Here is a 17,176-nt window from a genome sequence, read left to right as displayed (position 1 = left end):
AATGGTTCATTTGTTACCAATCACTGTTAAATATTTCGAATAACTGTATTTGCAGCATAAGATCGACACTGACAGTCTTAAGTGGTAAAATAATTATCCACTGCATGCAGGGACCCTTCAACACGTTTCATCAAATAGGTCATGTGTGCCAAAGTTTAGACTGTTTATTAAATAAGTAATAAATAAACCCCTTCTACATTGCATTTCCACAATAGCCAAGCATTTTAGACCGCTCGTGTCACACTCACCTATTGACCCAATGCTACCATAAACATTGACAGCGTACAGGTTGACTTTAGGACACTGTTCAACATTGCGATGTTCAGTTTTGAATCAATCTCCGGAACAAACTCCCATGAAGAGTTTAAAGCTTTCACCATCACTAACTTCATTTTTGAGTCCTCTTTGGCCTTTGCAGCCTCTTGAGTTATCACCACTTCCTACTCCAAGGCTGTTCAAGTTACAAGTCATACTTCCTTGTGTCCTTTAAGGAATAGACAGGCCACACTTAAGTTCACATCTTTGTTAGCCCTAGGAGAAGGAGCCTGTTCTTCCATCTAGAGATCTGGATTTTGGGTAGCCTTTGCTGATGCGTAGGAGATCCCCATCACTGTCCTCCCATTCTGATGTTTACACATCATCTTCATACATAACCACTTTGTTACCCGCTTCCCCCTCTTAGATTTCACTCCTGAACAACATCAACACTTTTCGTGACATGTTGATTTTGAGGGGCAATGAAGAATATCCTTCTGGAAAAACCTCAGTCTAATGTTTATTATTATTGTGGAGAATTTACAGACAAGAGCTTCGGCCTGACCGTTGCTACTTCTGTTGTAAGGTTCTCCTGTAGATTGTGGAATACAAAATCTTACCCTCAGGTTATGGTGAAGTTAGCAGTTCCATATTTGAAAAAGTGCAAAGCCAGTCAATGAGTTCCAATTTTTGAGGTAAACTTGTCTCATTTTTTTGTTGTTGCAGTTTGCAGAACACACACCTCTGCTCTGAAAACGTCAGCACCTGTGGGACGAATGTTACCGCACCTAAAATAAGATACACAACAGCACTACTTGGCTGACATGACTCTGGCCTTTGGGGCAGCCTTAAAAACGTTTTGACGACTTTCCATTGGGCTGAATTCAAAACTTTAAAGAGGTTATTCAAGAAAGGCTGCGTTTTTCAAATCAAGTTACTAGTGTTGCCATTGATGCAGCAGAACTGCCACTTCTTGTTAATGCCTTAGCGCCACCTTGAGGGGGTTAAGGCCTCGGGGGGGGGGGGAGGGGGGAGAGACATTTACCTAGGATCTTTCTTTGTTTCTTTAGGCCAGATGGAGCTCAGACCAGTCCTTGTTCCTTATCTTGCAAAAGAGTGGAATAAAAATAAATTGAGCATGGAAGTGGTGGCATGGATGTGCTTCCTCGAAGTATTTCATATCTCAAACAGGGATATTAGATGTGTGATGTGGACCAGACCACATTACCATTCGTAATACTGTTTCCACTTCCAATATGCAGTGCTGCCTTTTGGTTGAAATATGTCCATCACACTTTCTCAAAGTATGGCGCCAGTGTCTGTCGAAAAATAATATTTACCTATCCATGACTTGACAAATAGCCACTAACCTTAGAAGGTAATCCTTCCTCCTGTCAAGACTGCAAGATTGCCAAGCACACTTCATCATACAGTGCTATGAAGAAAACCCCAAGTAAGTTTTAGCCTATGTGGTTCTCCAAACAACCTTAACAGAATGGCGCCATCTAGCAGTTGATTTCCTTGCTGCTTCTCTAACCCAAATTGCCAAGACTTTGTATCCTAAAAATGGGAACCCTGTTCTCTGGGCAATGCCCTTTTGATAAACTAGTGAAGGGCACTACAATCCAGCTTTCTACTGATATCTGCCGCCTTCTTGAAACTTTAGATTTCCCAGGCAATAATGATCCTGGTTGCCCTTGAATGGTCTATGAGGTGGTGGCTCCTGGACCTTTTACAGATGTCACTTAAACCAAACCTCTTGCACAGATTGGAGGGTCAGTTTCACCCTAACTTAATATTCATGAACTTGGCAGCATCTTGGCAGCTCTGCTGAGAGCAGAAAATGTGGTCATCTGAATTTACCCAAATCATATATGGACATATTAAAAGAAACAAAAAAACATCCACAAGAGCCACTTATTCCTTCATATGGAACAGATGTGTTTGTGTTGCCAACAGAAAGGTCACAATTCCACCACTTATCAAGTGGTACTGCCATTTGTGATGGATACTTCTATCCGCACATTTGTGACCTGAGTTCATGCCAGGCTGCATCTGAAAGTTTTTCTTGAAGCAGTTCTTGCATGCTGAGAGGTGCCATTGTGACCTTGCAGTGGCTCGATCCTCCACTTGAAGGGACGATATAGAGCCACATACAGTCACTATCCATGGGCACTGATGACTTTTTCTCCTGTGCCATTTGCATAAATGGAGCTCCAGTCCTGAACTTTTCATCTATGTTTATCAACCACCAAATATCTTTCACAAATGTCAGTGTGCTAGGGAAAATGTCCCAACTCTCAAAAAAAAAAAATTCCAGGCTTTAGATTGTTTTGTATACAGGAAGCATATATCTGTTAAAACAAGTGCTCCTGAATGCACTCTCAACCAATTGGGGAGCGTGAAGGACAGCTGTAGGTCAACAAACAAATGAATGTTCGTCACGTTTGAAGTCCTGAGCCTGTTCCTGGTTCCTCTTAGTTTCTGTCCAAGATATGAAGTTGAAAGACAAATCTCAGCATAGTTGCAAAAAATCGAAGTGGAGACAGTCCTCCTCTCTACTGCTCCCCCGGGGGAGTTTGCAGCGATCTCATTCTAAGGACCCAACTCTTCCACTGTTTTCTGACTCCTATCCATTTACACAGTTGAGGACAGTGTTCCTCAAATTTCACCAGCTATGCCTACAAATCGGCCCTCTAGATCTACCACCAGTGCCACAAAACCTCTAACCTCCTAGCCCTAACTGAGCGGACACACAACAGCTTGTCATGTTCTCTCCAACAATCCCCCCCCCCTACTCCACAACCATCACTCCCTAGGAACTCTGAACACAACTATCCAACTACTTCTCTAATAAAATCAACACCATTTACAACTTCAGCCCCCAACCGGACCTCTCAACGGCCTCCACTGTAGAGAATAGCACAAACCTGGAAACCACCACTATGACTTGCTGGCCGGTAATCTCCTCCCCAGAAGCCAGCTGTAGGATGCCCTCCATCCACTCAGGAGCCCCCTCAAACCCATGCCCCCACTACATCTTCTCCAAAGTTCTCAACTCTGTCTGCACAGCCCTCATGCCCATACTCTCTCCACTGCTACCTGCCTAGTTACCGCCTCGCTACAAACCAGCTGCTACACCCTTCCCTATCTGAATTCAGGCCCAGACACAGCACTGAGACAGCCCTCATTGCAGCCACAGAGGTATCACGCAGGGCTCCTCCTTGAGACCCACTGTCTCCAACGTCCACATGGCTGTCTCATGAGCGTCATTTGCTTTCACAGATCCAGCATCATCTTTCTCAGTTGATGCCCAGTTCATCCTCTCCCTTTCAGAAGACTTGCACAGCACCCAAGCAAACTTAATCGGAAGCATATTCTCATAAGGATGAACAGGAACTGCCTCAGTCTCAACAGCAATAAAATGAAGGTGGTCTAGTTAGGAAAAAAACATCACTCTGGTCCATGGTCTGGTGGCCCACCGAGCTAGGACTAATTCTGATGGATACAACTACCTGTGGATTCCTTACCTAAAGAATTTTCCCCACACGCCAGCATTCAACGGAAATTTTCTTCTAGCTCTGCACGTCGACGATGACATCACAATTGCCCGACTCCGACGCAATGCCGTATGACGTCATCCAGGCAATAAAAGGTCCTCGTCGACATGTAGACATCAGTTCCCTTTTTTCCGTGCCTTCCAGTAACGTTTTTTTCTTCGAGGCTACCAGGGAGCTACTGTTTCACTTCGTGTGTAACAATGTCGCAGCCAAGGAAGTCGGGTTTTAAACCCTGTAGGGAGTGCGGAGGTCGAATGTCGGTCACAGACCCACACGATAATTGTTTGTGGTGTCTCAGTTCTGACAATGAAGTAGAGGCGTGTGGTTCATATCAGCGCATGAATCCAAAGGCCCTTAAGAAGCGGGAGGCCAAATTGTTCCTGGCAAAGTCCAAGGAGAAGCATCATCGCCGTGAGTCTTCTTCTAAGTCCTCAAGATCTCACTGACATCATTGAGATTCCCGGCGCCGGCATGGATCGTGGCGCCGGTCAAGTAAGGACTGCTCCCGTCGCCCTTGGCTCGGCGTCGACCGACTTGGGAGGTCAGTCCACTTGTTACACCCCGCCTCAGATGACTCCAGCTTCTCCGACGTCTCCACTGTCAGTCTTTGAGGTTGAGCCGCATCAGGAGCCGAAGGCCTCTCCGGCGCAGATGGAGATGCTTGAGCCGACGCCGGCTTCGCCTCATGCACCGGCTCCACAAGGTTATCAGGCGTTCCCGGCGCCAGGCACGGACCCGGCTGCATTCCTCAATGCAATGTTCAACGTCTTCGCCACCATGGCGCCTTGAGGTGTGCATGCAGGGCCTTCAGGTCCATTGGCCTTCGACATGGGTGTTCCGGCTTCAAATAGACCGACGCCCTTCATGCCTTTTCTTCCTTCGGGAAGTGCTGGTTCGGCGCCGGTACCAATGGCGTCGCCTAGAAGACCAGTGACGCCGACGACGTCCACCGCCCCGGCGCCTATGAGTTCGCCACAGCTTCAATCAACCTTGAAGAAGCCTATGGCGCCGGTGGATCCGGCGTCGGATGACTTCGATGGTCGATGCCGTCCAAGGCCTTCGGCGTCGGCTGACGCCTTATCGACGCCGGGGATTGAATCCAGGCTCCGCTCCAGAAGGTTGGCTCGGAGGCTGCTAGAGGAACAGGAGTATGAGAAGCAGCTCTTGGAGGAGGGAGCGATTGTGGAGCCACTAGGGGACCTTCAAGGCTTGGACACGGCGAGTGGTCTAGACACTTCCCTGGAGTGGGACTTGGCTTCTCTGGGGGAGTACACTGAGGAGGCTGCCTCTTTTCATGTGGTGGTCCTGAGGGCAGCGGACTTTTTGGACCTTCCTCTTCCAGCTGCGGATGTCAAGACGAACATTCTCACTGAGGTGTTGCATCCATCGTCAGCTGTGGCAGAGCCGCCGCTTCCGTTTAATGAGGCGCTTATGGACCCTATTATGGAGGTGTGGAAGAAGCCTGTGACTTCGACTGCCGTGAACAGGTCGGTGGCAAGAAGGTATCAAGTGGCTCCAGGTGATCCAGCGTTCTTATCCAGACACCCGACTCCAGAGAGTTTGGTTGTGCAGGCTTCATGTTCCTCTCGCTCTGCTCCGGGATCTTTTCCAGGCGTTCCCGCGGACAGGGAGTCTAAGAGAATGGACCAGTCGGCTAAGAAGGTGTTCTCTTCATGTAGCATGGCCCTCTAATCTACGAATGCTACTTGTATTCTAGGACGGTATATTTATGCTCTTATGGACGAGGCCAAGGGGCACTCTGGATTGCCTCAAGAGGTGATTAACCTTTTGACGGACGCTCAGGTGGTGGGACCCAGGTTATTCAATCTGAGCTAGACACCTCGGACTCTGTGGCCAGGGCTATGGGCACATCCATAGCGACAAGATATGCCTGGCTACGGTCTTCAGGATTTTCTCCTGATGTACAGACAACCCTGCTCGACCTGCCCTTTGATGGGGACAAACTATTTGGAGCAAAAGCTGACTCTGCCTTGGAGCGGTTCAAGGAGAGTAGGGCCACGTCAAGATCTTTGGGACTGCAAGCAGCCACCTCCTCTTCTTTAAGATCCTTTAGGAGGTTTAGGGGGTTTGGGCGTGGCTCTTCCTTTCGAGGGAGGCTCCAGGCAGCAGGACAGCAATCTTCAGGAGCTCACCCTTATAGATCTTTCAGGGGCAGGGGTAGAGTTCGGACTCAAGCGGCCGCCCAGCAGCACTCTGCCTCTTCCTCTTCCTCCGGAGGGGTGCAGCAAGGAAAGCAGCCTTAGTCCTCCATCACTCCCTTTACACGCATCTCCTGTATGGGGGAGACTGTCTCAATTCTTCACATGTGGGAGTCAATAACATCGGACTCCTAGGTCACTGACATTGTGGGGAAAGGTTATACTCTTCCCTTTCGGGATTTTCCCAACCCCCATCCCTCCCCGCCCATCCTTCTGTTCGGAAGACCATCTTCTTTTACTACACCAGGAAGTGCTAATCCTTTTGTCGAAAGGCGCAGTGGAGTTGGTTCCAGAGCAGGAGAGGCGTCAGGGCTGCTATTCAAGATACTTCCTGATCCCCAAAAAGGATGGTCGGTTGAGGCCAATCCTGGACCTGAGGATTTTGATTTGGTTCCTCAAGCAGGAAAAGTTCAAGATGCCGACCCGGTCACAGGTTCTTTTGGCGTTGAACGAAGGAGATTGGATGGTGTCTGTCGACATGCAGGATGCTTATTTCCATATCCCGATCCTCAATTTGCACAGGAAGTATCTCCGGTTTGTAGTAGGGTCGCAACACTATCAGTTTGCGGTCCTTCCGTTTGGTCTTACTTCGGCACCTCAAGTCTTCACAAAGGTGATGGCGGTGGTTGCAGCAGAGCTCAGAAGAGGGGGGATAGCAGTATTTCCTTATCTGGACGATTGGTTGATCAAAGCCAAGTCTCCGGAGCTCCTGCAGCGTCACCTGCAGTCGACAACTTACTTGTTGTTCGATCTGGGCTTTTCGGTGAACATGCCCAAATCTCACCTAGAGCCCTCTCAGCGCCTCATGTTCATAGGGGCAGTACTGGACACAACATTGAATCAGGCCTTTCCTCCACCGCAGTGGATTTAGGACATTCAGGTCTTGATTCCAATGTTTCGGAATGGAGCGGTCGTTCCAGTCCTCAAGGTCCTTCGTCTGCTCGGTCTGTTCGCTTCTTGCATTCTGCTGGTCACTCGTGCACGCTGGCACATGAGGGCTCTTCAGTGGTGCGTCCGCAGGCAGTGGTTTCATCACAAAGGAGATCTTGAGGAATCGATAAGGATCTCCAGAGACGCTGCAGCGGATCTTCGATGGGCTGCGGTCGGCAACCTTTCTCAAGGAAGGCCGTTCTCGCTGCCACCTCCAGTGGCCACAGTGATAACGGATGCTTCCACCCTTGGGTGGGGAGCTCATCTGGGGGACCTGGGGGACCTGGAGGTCAAAGGTTGTTGGTCTCCAGTGGAAAAGAGATTTCACATCAATCTGTTGGAATTGCGGCGATAGGCCTGGCTCTCAAGGCTTTCCTCCCTTCCCGGTCAGTCGGTTCAAGTCCTGACAGACAACACTACCACAATGTGGTATATAAACCAGCAGGGAGGAGTGGGGTCGTACCTTCTGCAGAGAAGCTCTACGGCTCTGGTCCTGGGTTCAGGACCATCGTATTTGCTTGGTAGCAAACCATTTGGCCGGAGTTCTGAACGTGCGTGCAGACTATCTCAGTCGGCGCATCTCGACCGATCACGAGTGGGGTCTTCGTCCAGATCTAGTCCTTTACATCTTCCAGAGGTGGGGGTATCCACAGATAGATCTGTTTGCCACTCGTGAGAACGCGCACTGCCTGTCATTCTGCAGCCTCCAGTATCCGATGCAAGGAGCTTTGGGGGACGCATTTCAGATGTCCTGGAAGGGTCTGTTGCTTTACACGTTTCCCCCCATACCGTTAATTCCTCAGGTTCTGAGGAAGATTCGCCAAGACTGGGCCCAAGTCATTTTAGTAGCTCCGGATTGGCCAAGGAGGGTGTGGTATTCAGACTGCCTCCAACTCTCTGTGCCCTCCGCTCCGTCTCCCTTACAGGGCAGACCTCCTCGCGCAGTCGCAGGGGCAGGTTCTACACCCCCACCTCCAGAGCCTGCACCGTCATGCCTGGAGATTGAACGGGACAAACTGAGTTCCTTTTCTCTCCCGCCTGAGGTGGTGGAGGTTATATTATCAGCCAGGCGACAATCTACCAAATCCATCCTTGCAAACAGGTGGGCTAAATTTGTGAATTGGTGTGGAGAGAATCAAATTGATCCCTTGAGTGCCCACTTATCTGATATACTGTTGTTTGCATTATCCTTGGCACAGAGGGGTTGTACAGTTGCCACTGTTAAGGGTTATTCATCTGCGCAGTCAGCTTTTCTGTGCCTTCCAGACCAACCCTCCTTGTTTAAGTCGCCTATTGTTTTGAGGTTCAATAAGGGTCTCACTAATAAGTTTCCGCCCACTCCATTCGTTATGCCACAGTGGGATCTTAACTTAGAATTGACCTTTTGTAGGAAGTTGGCTCTGTATGTACTATTTCAAAGTAAGAAATAGCATGCACAGAGTCCAAGGGTTCCCCTTAGAGGTAAGATAGTGGCAAAAAGGATAATTCTAATGCTCTATTTTGTGGTAGTGTGGTCGAGCAGTAGGCTTATCAGAGGGTAGTGTTAAGCATTTGTTGTACATACACACAGGCAATAAATGAGGAACACACACTCAAAGACGATTCCAGGCTAATAGGTTTTTGTATAGAAAAATATATTTTCTTAGTTTATTTTAAGAACCACAGGTTCAAGATTTACAAACAATACTTTAAATGAAAGGTATTTCACTTAGGAACTTAAGGAACTTTGAATTGGCAAAATAGCATATACGGTTTTCACACAAATGGCAATAAGCTATTTTAAAACTGGACACAGTGCAATTTTCAACAGTTCCTGGGGGAGGTAAGTGTTTGTTAGTTTTGCAGGTAAGTAAACCACCTACAGAGTTCAAAGTTGGGTACAAGGTAGCCCACCGTTGGGGGTTCAGGGCAACCCCAAAGTTACCACACCAGCAGCTCAGGGCCGGTCAGGTGCAGAGGTCAAAGTGGTGCCCAAAACACATAGGCTTCAATGGAGAAGGGGGTGCCCCGGTTCCAGTCTGCCAGCAGGTAAGTACCTGCGTCTTCAGAGGGCAGACCAGGGGGGTTTTGTAGGGCACCGGGGGGGACACAAGTCAGCAAAAAAGTACACCCTCAGCGGCACAGAGGCGGCCGGGTGCAGAGTGCAAACAGGCGCCGGGTTTGCTATGTAGTTCAATGGGAGACCCAGGGGTCTCTTCAGCGAAGCAGGCAGGCAAGGGTGGGGCTCCTCGGGGAAGCCACCACCTGGGCAAGGGAGAGGGCCACCTGGGGGTCGCTCCTGCACTGGAGGTCGGATCCTTCAGGTCCTGGGGGCTGCCGGTGCAGTGTCCTTTCTAGGCGTCGGGTCTTAGAAGCAGGCAGTCGCAGTTAGAGGGAGCCTCTGGATTCCCTCTGCGGGGGCTCAGGGGGGTCAACTCTGGCTACTCACGGGCTCGCAGTCGCCGTGGTGTCCTCCCTGTAGTGTTGGTTCTCCACAAGTCGAGCCAGGGGCGTTGGGTGCAGAGTGCAAAGTCTCACGCTTCCGGCGGGAAACGGGTACTCTTTCAAAATTGCTTCTTTGTTGCAAAGATGTTTCTTCTTTGGAGCAGAGCCGCTGTCCTCTGGAGTTCTTGGTCCTTTTAGATGCAGGGTAGTCCTCTGAGGCTTCAGAGGTCGCTGGACCCTGTGGAACGCGTCGCTGTTGCAGTTTTTCTTGAAGTGGGGAGAAAGGCCGGTAGAGCTGGGGCCAAAGCAGTTGGTGTCTCCGTCTTCTCTGCAGGATTTTCAGTTCAGCAGCCCTTCTTCTGAGGTTGCAGGAATCTAGTTACCTAGGTTCTGGGAGCCCCTAAATACTCAATTTAGGGGTGTGTTTAGGTCTGGGGGGTTAGTAGCCAATGGCTACTAGCCCTGAGGGTGGCTACACCCTCTTTGTACCTCCTCCCTGAGGGGAGGTGGGCACATCCCTAATCCTATTGGGGGAATCCTCCATCTGCAAGATGGAGGATTTCTAAAAGTCAGTCACCTCAGCTCAGGACACCTTAGGGGCTGTCCTGACTGGCCAGTGACTCCTCCTTGTTTTTCTCATTATCTCCTCCGGCCTTGCCACCAAAAGTGGGGCCGTGGCCGGAAGGGGGGGGGGGCAACTCCACTAGCTGGAGTGCCCTGGGGTGCTGTAACAAAGGGGTTTGAGCCTTTGAGGCTCACCGCCAGGTGTTAGAGTTCCTGCAGGAGGAGGTGAGAAGCACCTCCACCCAGTACAGGCTTTGTTACTAGCCACAGAGTGACAAAGACACTCTCCCCATGTGGCCAGCAACATGTCTGGTGTGTGTCAGGCTGCTAAAACTAGTCAGCCCACACTGGAAGTCGGGTATGGTTTCAGGGGGCATCTCTAAGATGCCCTCTAGGGTGTATTTTACAATAAAATGTACACTGGCATCAGTGTGCCTTTATTGTGCTGAGAAGTTTGATATCAAACTTCCCAGTTTTCAGTGTAGCCATTATGGTGCTGTGGAGTTCGTGCATGACAGACTCCCAGACCATATACTCTTATGGCTACCCTGCACTTACAATGTCTAAGGTTTTGCTTAGACCCTGTAGGGGCATAGTGCTCATGCACTTGTGCCCTCACCTATGGTATAGTGCACCCTGCCTTAGGGCTGTAAGGCCTGCTAGAGGGGTGACTTAGCTATGCCATGGGCAGTGTGAGGTTGGCATGGCACTCCCTGAGGGGAGTGCAATGTCGACTCAGTCATTTTCTCCCCACCAGCACACACAAGCTGGCAAGCAGGGTGTCTGTGCTGAGTGAGGGGTCCCCTGGGTGGCATAAGATATGCTGCAGCCCTTGGAGACCTTCCCTGGCATCAGGGCCCTTGGTACCAGGGGTACCAGTTACAAGGGTCTTACCTGGATGCCAGGGTGTGCCAATTGTGGAAACAAAGGTACAGGTTAGGGAAAGAACACTGGTGCTGGGGCCTGGTTAGCAGGCCTCAGCACACTTTCAAATCATAACTTGGCATCAGAAAAGGCAAAAAGTCAGGGGGTAACCATGCCAAGGAGGCATTTCCTTACACACGCCCTTCCCCCCCCCCCCCCCCAAACGAAAGAGGATGAGACTAACCTTTCCCAAGAGAGTCTTCATTTTCTAAGTGGAAGAACCTGGAAAGGCCATCTGCATTGGCATGGGCAGTCCCAGGTCTGTGTTCCACTATAAAGTCAATTCCCTGTAGGGAGATGGACCACCTCAACAGTTTTGGATTTTCACCTTTCATTTGCATTAGCAATCTGAGAGGTCTGTGGTCAGTCTGAACTACAAAGTGAGTACCAAAGAGGTATGGTCTCAGCTTCTTCAGGGACCAAACCACAGCAAAGGCCTCCCTCTCAATGGCTCTCCAACGCTGCTCCCTGGGGAGTAACCTCCTGCTAATGAAAGCAACAGGCTGGTCAAGGCCATCATCATTTGTTTAGGACAAAACTGCCCCTATCCCATGTTCAGAGGCATCAGTCTGCACAATGAACTGCTTGGAGTAATCTGGAGCTTTGAGAACTGGTGCTGTGCACATAGCTTGTTTGAGTGTCAAAGGCCTGTTGGCATTCTACAGTCCAGTTTACCTTCTTGGGCATTTTCTTGGAGGTAAGTTCTGTGAGGGGTGTCACTATGGATCCATATCCCTTCACAAACCTCCTGTAGTACCCAGTCAAGCCAAGGAATGCCCTGACTTGAGTCTGGGTTTTTGGAGCTGCCCAGTCCAGAATAGTCTGGATCTTGGGCTGGAGTGGCTGAACATGGCCTCCACCTACAAGGTGTCCCAAGTAAACCACAATTCCCTGCCCTATCTGACATTTGGATGCCTTGATAGAGAGGTTTACTGCTTGCAGAGCCTTTAAAACCTTCTTCAGGTGGACCAGGTGATCCTGCCAGCTGGAGCTAAAGACAGCAATATCGTCAAGATAAGCTGCACTAAAGGACTCCAAGCCAGCAAGGACTTGTTTCACCAACCTTTGGAAGGTGGCAGGGGCATTCTTTAAACCAAAGGGCATAACAGTGAACTGATAGTGCCCATCAGGTGTGGAGAATGCTGTCTTTTCTTTTGCTCCTGGTGCCATTTTGATTTGCCAGTACCCTTCTGTCAAGTCAAAGGTACTTAAGTATCTGGCATCACCTAGCTTATCAATCAATTCATCTGCCCTTGGAATGGGATGGGCATCTGTTTTGGTGACAGAATTAAGTCCTCTGTAATCCACACAGAACCTCATTTCTCTCTTTCCATCTTTGGTGTGAGGTTTGGGGACTAAGACCACTGGGCTAGCCCGGGTGCTGTCAGAGTGCTCAATGACTCCCAATTCCAGCATCTTGTGGACTTCCACCTTGATGCTTTCCTTAACTTGGTCAGACTGTCTGAAAATTTTGTTTTTGACAGGCATGCGGTCTCCTGTGTCCACATCATGGGTACACAGGTGTGTCTGACCAGGGGTTAGGGAAAAGAGCTCAGCAAACTGTTGCAGGACCTTCCTACAGTCAGATTGCTGTTGGCCAGAGAGGGTGTCTGAATAGATCACTCCATCAACTGAGCCATCTTTAGGGTCTGTGGAGAGATCAGATCAGGGAGAGGTTCACTCTCGGCTTCCTGGTCCTCATCTGTTACAATTAACAGATTCACATCTGCCCTGTCATGGAAGAGTTTGAGGCGATTCACATGGATCACCCTTTTGGGGGTCCTGCTAGTGCCTAGGTCTACCAGGTAGGTGACCTGACTCTTCTTCTCTAGCACTGGGTAAAGGGCCACTCCATCTGTCCTGAAGTGCCCTGGGAGCCACAGGCTCCAGAACCCAGACTTTCTGCCCTGTCTGAAACTCAACCATAGCAGCCTTTTGGTCATACCACATCTTCTGGAGTTGTTGGCTGGCCTCAAGGTTTTTACTTGCCTTTTCCATGTACTCGGCCATCCTTGAACGTAGGCTTAGTACATAGTCCACTATATCTTGTTTAGGCTCATGAAGAGGTCTCTCCCAGCCTTGTTTCACAAGAGCTAGTGGTCCCCTAACAGAATGGCCAAACAGAAGTTCAAAGGGGGAAAACCCTACTCCCTTCTGAGGCACCTCTCTGTAGGCGAAAAGCAGACATGGCAAGAGGACATCCCATCTCCTTTTGAGTTTTTCAGGGAACCCCATGATCATGCCTTTCAATGTCTTGTTAAATCTTTCTACAAGTCCATTGGTTTGTGGATGGTATGGTGTGTTGAATTTGTAAGTCACCCCACACTCATTCCACATATGTTTCAGGTATGCTGACATGAAGTTGGTACCTCTGTCAGACACCACCTCCTTAGGAAATCCCACTCTGGTAAAAATACCAATTAGTGCTTTGGCTACTGCAGGGGCAGTAGTCGACCTAAGGGGAATTGCTTTAGGGTATCTAGTAGCATGATCCACTACTACTAGTATGTATTGGTTCCCGGAGGCTGTGGGAGGTTCAAGTGGACCCACTATTTCAAAGGGGACCCCCACCACTGGAAGTGGAATGAGGGGGGCCTTTGGGTGTCCACCTGTCTTACCGCTGGCTTGACAGGTGGCACAGGAGACACAAAACTCCTTGACCTTCTGGGACATGTTGGGCCAATAGAAGTGGTTGACTAATCTCTCCCACGTCTTGGTCTGTCCCAAATGCCCAGCAAGAGGAATATCATGAGCTAAGGTTAGAATGAACTCCCTAAACTCCTGAGGCACTACCACTCTCCTAGTGGCACCAGGTTTGGGATCTCTTGCCTCAGTGTAAAGGAGTCCATCTTCCCAATAGACTCTATGTGTTCCTGTTATTTTTCCTTTGGACTCTTCAGCAGCTTGCTGCCTAAGGCCTTCAAGAGAGGGACAGGTTTCTTGCCCCTTACACAACTCTTCCCTTGAGGGTCCCCCTGGGCCTAGGAGCTCAACCTGATAAGGTTCTAACTCCATGGGCTCAGTTCCCTCAGAGGGCAGAACTTCTTCCTGGGAAGAGAGGTTCTCTTTCTCTTGTTGTGTTGAAGCTGGTTCCCCAGTCTTTTTTCCTTTTCTCTTGGAGGGTTGGGCCCTTTTTCCAGCCTCCAACACCACTTTTTCACCCTGAGCCTTGCACTGTGCCCTTGTCTTGACACACACCAGTTCAGGGAAACCCAGCATGGCTTTTGAGTTCGACCTCAGCCCATGCTGAGGACTCCGGTCATTTCCAAGCAAACAGTCTACAGGGATATTTGAGGAGACCACCACCTGTTTCAGGCCATTAACCCCTCCCCACTCTAAAGTTACCATATCCATGGGATGTACTTTAGTCTGATTGTCAGCGTTGGTGACTGGATAGGTTTGTCCAGCCAGGTATTGACCAGGGGAAACCAGTTTCTCTGTCACCATGGTGACACTGGCACCTGTATCCCTCAGGCCTTCTACACTTGTCCCATTAATTAAGAGTTGCTGCCTGTATTTTTGCATATTAGGAGGCCAGGCAGCCAGTGTGGCTAAATCCACCCCACCCTCAGAGACTAATGTAGCTTCAGTGTGGACCCTGATTTGCTCTGGGCACACTGTTGATCCCACTTGGAGACTGGCCATTCGAGTGTTAGCTGGAGTAGAGTTAGAAGTGGAACCTTTCTTGGGACAGGCCTTGTCTCCAGTTTGGTGTCCCTGCTGATTACAGCTACGACACCAGGCCTTTTTGGGTTCAAAGTTTTTACCCTTGTACCCAAAATTGGATTGTGAAGAGGCTCTGGCCCCTCCCTCCTGAGCAGGTTTTTGGGGCCCTATAGAAGACTCTTTACTTTTTCCCTTGGATGTCTCAACACTCTTCCCCTGGGGAGTCTTTGTGACCCCTTTCTTTTGGTCACCCCCTGTGGAAGTCTTGGTCACTCTAGTCTTGACCCAATAGTCCGCCTTCTTTCCCAATTCTTGGGGAGAAATTGGTCCTAGGTCTACCAGATGCTGATGCAGTTTATCATTGAAACAATTACTTAACAGGTGTTCTTTCACAAATAAATTGTACAGCCCATCATAATCATTTACACCACTGCCTTGAATCCAACCATCCAGTGTTTTTACTGTGTAGTCAACAAAATCAACCCAGGTCTGGCTCGAGGATTTTGGAGCCCCCCTGAACCTAATTCTATACTCCTCAGTTGAGAATTCAAAGCCCTCAATCAGGGTAGCCTTCATGAGGTCATAGGATTCTGCATCTTTTCCAGAGAGTGTGAGGAGTCTATCCCTACACTTTCCAGTGAATATTTCCCGAAGGAGAGCACCCCAGTGAGATCTGTTTACTTTTCTGGTTGCACAAGCCCTCTCAAAAGCTGTGAACCATTTGGTGATGTCATCACCATCTTCATATTTAGTTACAATCCCTTTTGGGATTTTCAACATGTCAGGAGAATCTCTGACCCTGTTTATGTTGCTGCCGCCATTGATGGCACCTAGGCCCATCTCTTGTATCTTACCCTGTCTATGGCTAGGATCTGTCTTTCCAAAGCCAATCTTTTGACCATCCTGGCTAACTGGAGGTCATCTTAATTGAGGCTGCCCTCAATGCTTCCAGAGTTGCTGGACTCTCCTGTGAGAGAAGCAGCATCTCTGACTATCACTTGTGGAGACAGGGTTTGAGAGACCCTGGGCTCCCTATCTAGGACTGGAGGTGGGAAATCCTCCACATCACTAGCTTCCCCCTCTGGGAAGGTATCTTCAGAGGGGTTGTTCTTAGCAAACTCTGCCAAAAGCTCCTGGAGCTATACTTTGGTAGGGTTTGAACCAGTTTTAATCCTTTTGATTTTGCAGAGACCTTAACTCTGACATCCTAAGATGCAGGTAAGGGGTGAGGTTGAGTTCCATCACAATCTCTTCTGCAGCAGACATTGTTTCTAAAAGTTGGAATACTTTTTAAGAATCTAAAACTATCTCTAGAACTTAATTCAAACTTTTACAAAACTTTTAAACTCTAACAGAAATGCTAACAGGGACTAACACAAGGCCCTAGCAGGACTTTTAAATTTTTTTGAAAAATAGCTTAAATTTCAAAAATCAGTTTCTAATGACAATTTTTGGAATTTAGTCGTGTGATCAGGTATTGGCTGAGTAGTCCAGCAAATGCAAAGTCTTGTACCCCACCGCTGATCCACCAATGTAGGAAGTTGGCTCTGTATGTACTATTTCAAAGTAAGAAATAGCATGCACAGAGTCCAAGGGGTTCCCCTTAGAGGTAAGATAGTGGCAAAAAGAGATAATTCTAATGCTCTATTTTGTGGTAGTGTGGTCGAGCAGTAGGCTTATCAGAGGGTAGTGTTAAGCATTTGTTGTACATACACACAGGCAATAAATGAGGAACACACAAACGATTCCAGGCCAATAGGTTTTTGTATAGAAAAATATATTTTCTTAGTTTATTTTAAGAACCACAGGTTCAAGATTTACAAACAATACTTTAAATGAAAGGTATTTCACTTAGGAACTTTAGGAACTTTGAATTAGCAAAATAGCATATACAGTTTGCACACAAATGGCAATAAGCTATTTTAAAACTGGACACATTGCAATTTTCAACAGTTCCTTGGGGAGGTAAGTGTTTGTTAGTTTTGCAGGTAAGTAAACCACCTACAGGGTTCAAAGTTGGGTCCAAGGTAGCCCACCATTGGAGGTTCAGGGCAAACCCAAAGTTACCACACCAGCAGCTCAGGGCCGGTCAGGTGCAGAGGTCAAAGTGGTGCCCAAAACACATAGGCTTCAATGGAGAAGGTGGTGCCCCGGTTCCAGTCTGCCAGCAGGTAAGTACCTGCGTCTTCGGAGGGCAGACCAGGGGGGTTTTGTAGGGCACCGGGGGGGGGACACAAGTCAGCACAAAAAGTACACCCTCAGCGGCACAGGGGCGGCCGGGTGCAGAGTGCAAACAGGCGCCGGGTTTGCAATGTAGTTCAATGGGAGACCCAGGGGTCTCTTCAGCGAAGCAGGCAAGCAAGGGGGGGGGCTCCTCGGGGTAGCCACTACCTGGGCAAGGGAGAGGGCCACCTGGGGGTCGCTCCTACACTGGAGGTTGGATCCTTCAGGTCCTGGGGACTGCGGGTGCAGTGTCCTTACCAGGCGTCGGGTCTTAGAAGCAGGCAGTCGCGGTCAGGGGGGAGCCTCTGGATTCCCTCTGCAGGTGTCGCTGTGGGGGCCCAGGGGGGTCAACTCTGGCTACTCAGGGGCTCGCAGTCGCCGGGGAGTCCTCCCTGTAGTGTTGGTTCTCCA

The sequence above is a fragment of the Pleurodeles waltl genome, chromosome 12 (assembly GCF_031143425.1).
Source record: "Pleurodeles waltl isolate 20211129_DDA chromosome 12, aPleWal1.hap1.20221129, whole genome shotgun sequence".
Classification (NCBI taxonomy): Eukaryota; Metazoa; Chordata; class Amphibia; order Caudata; family Salamandridae; genus Pleurodeles; species Pleurodeles waltl.
Note: the sequence above shows the minus strand (reverse complement) of the source record.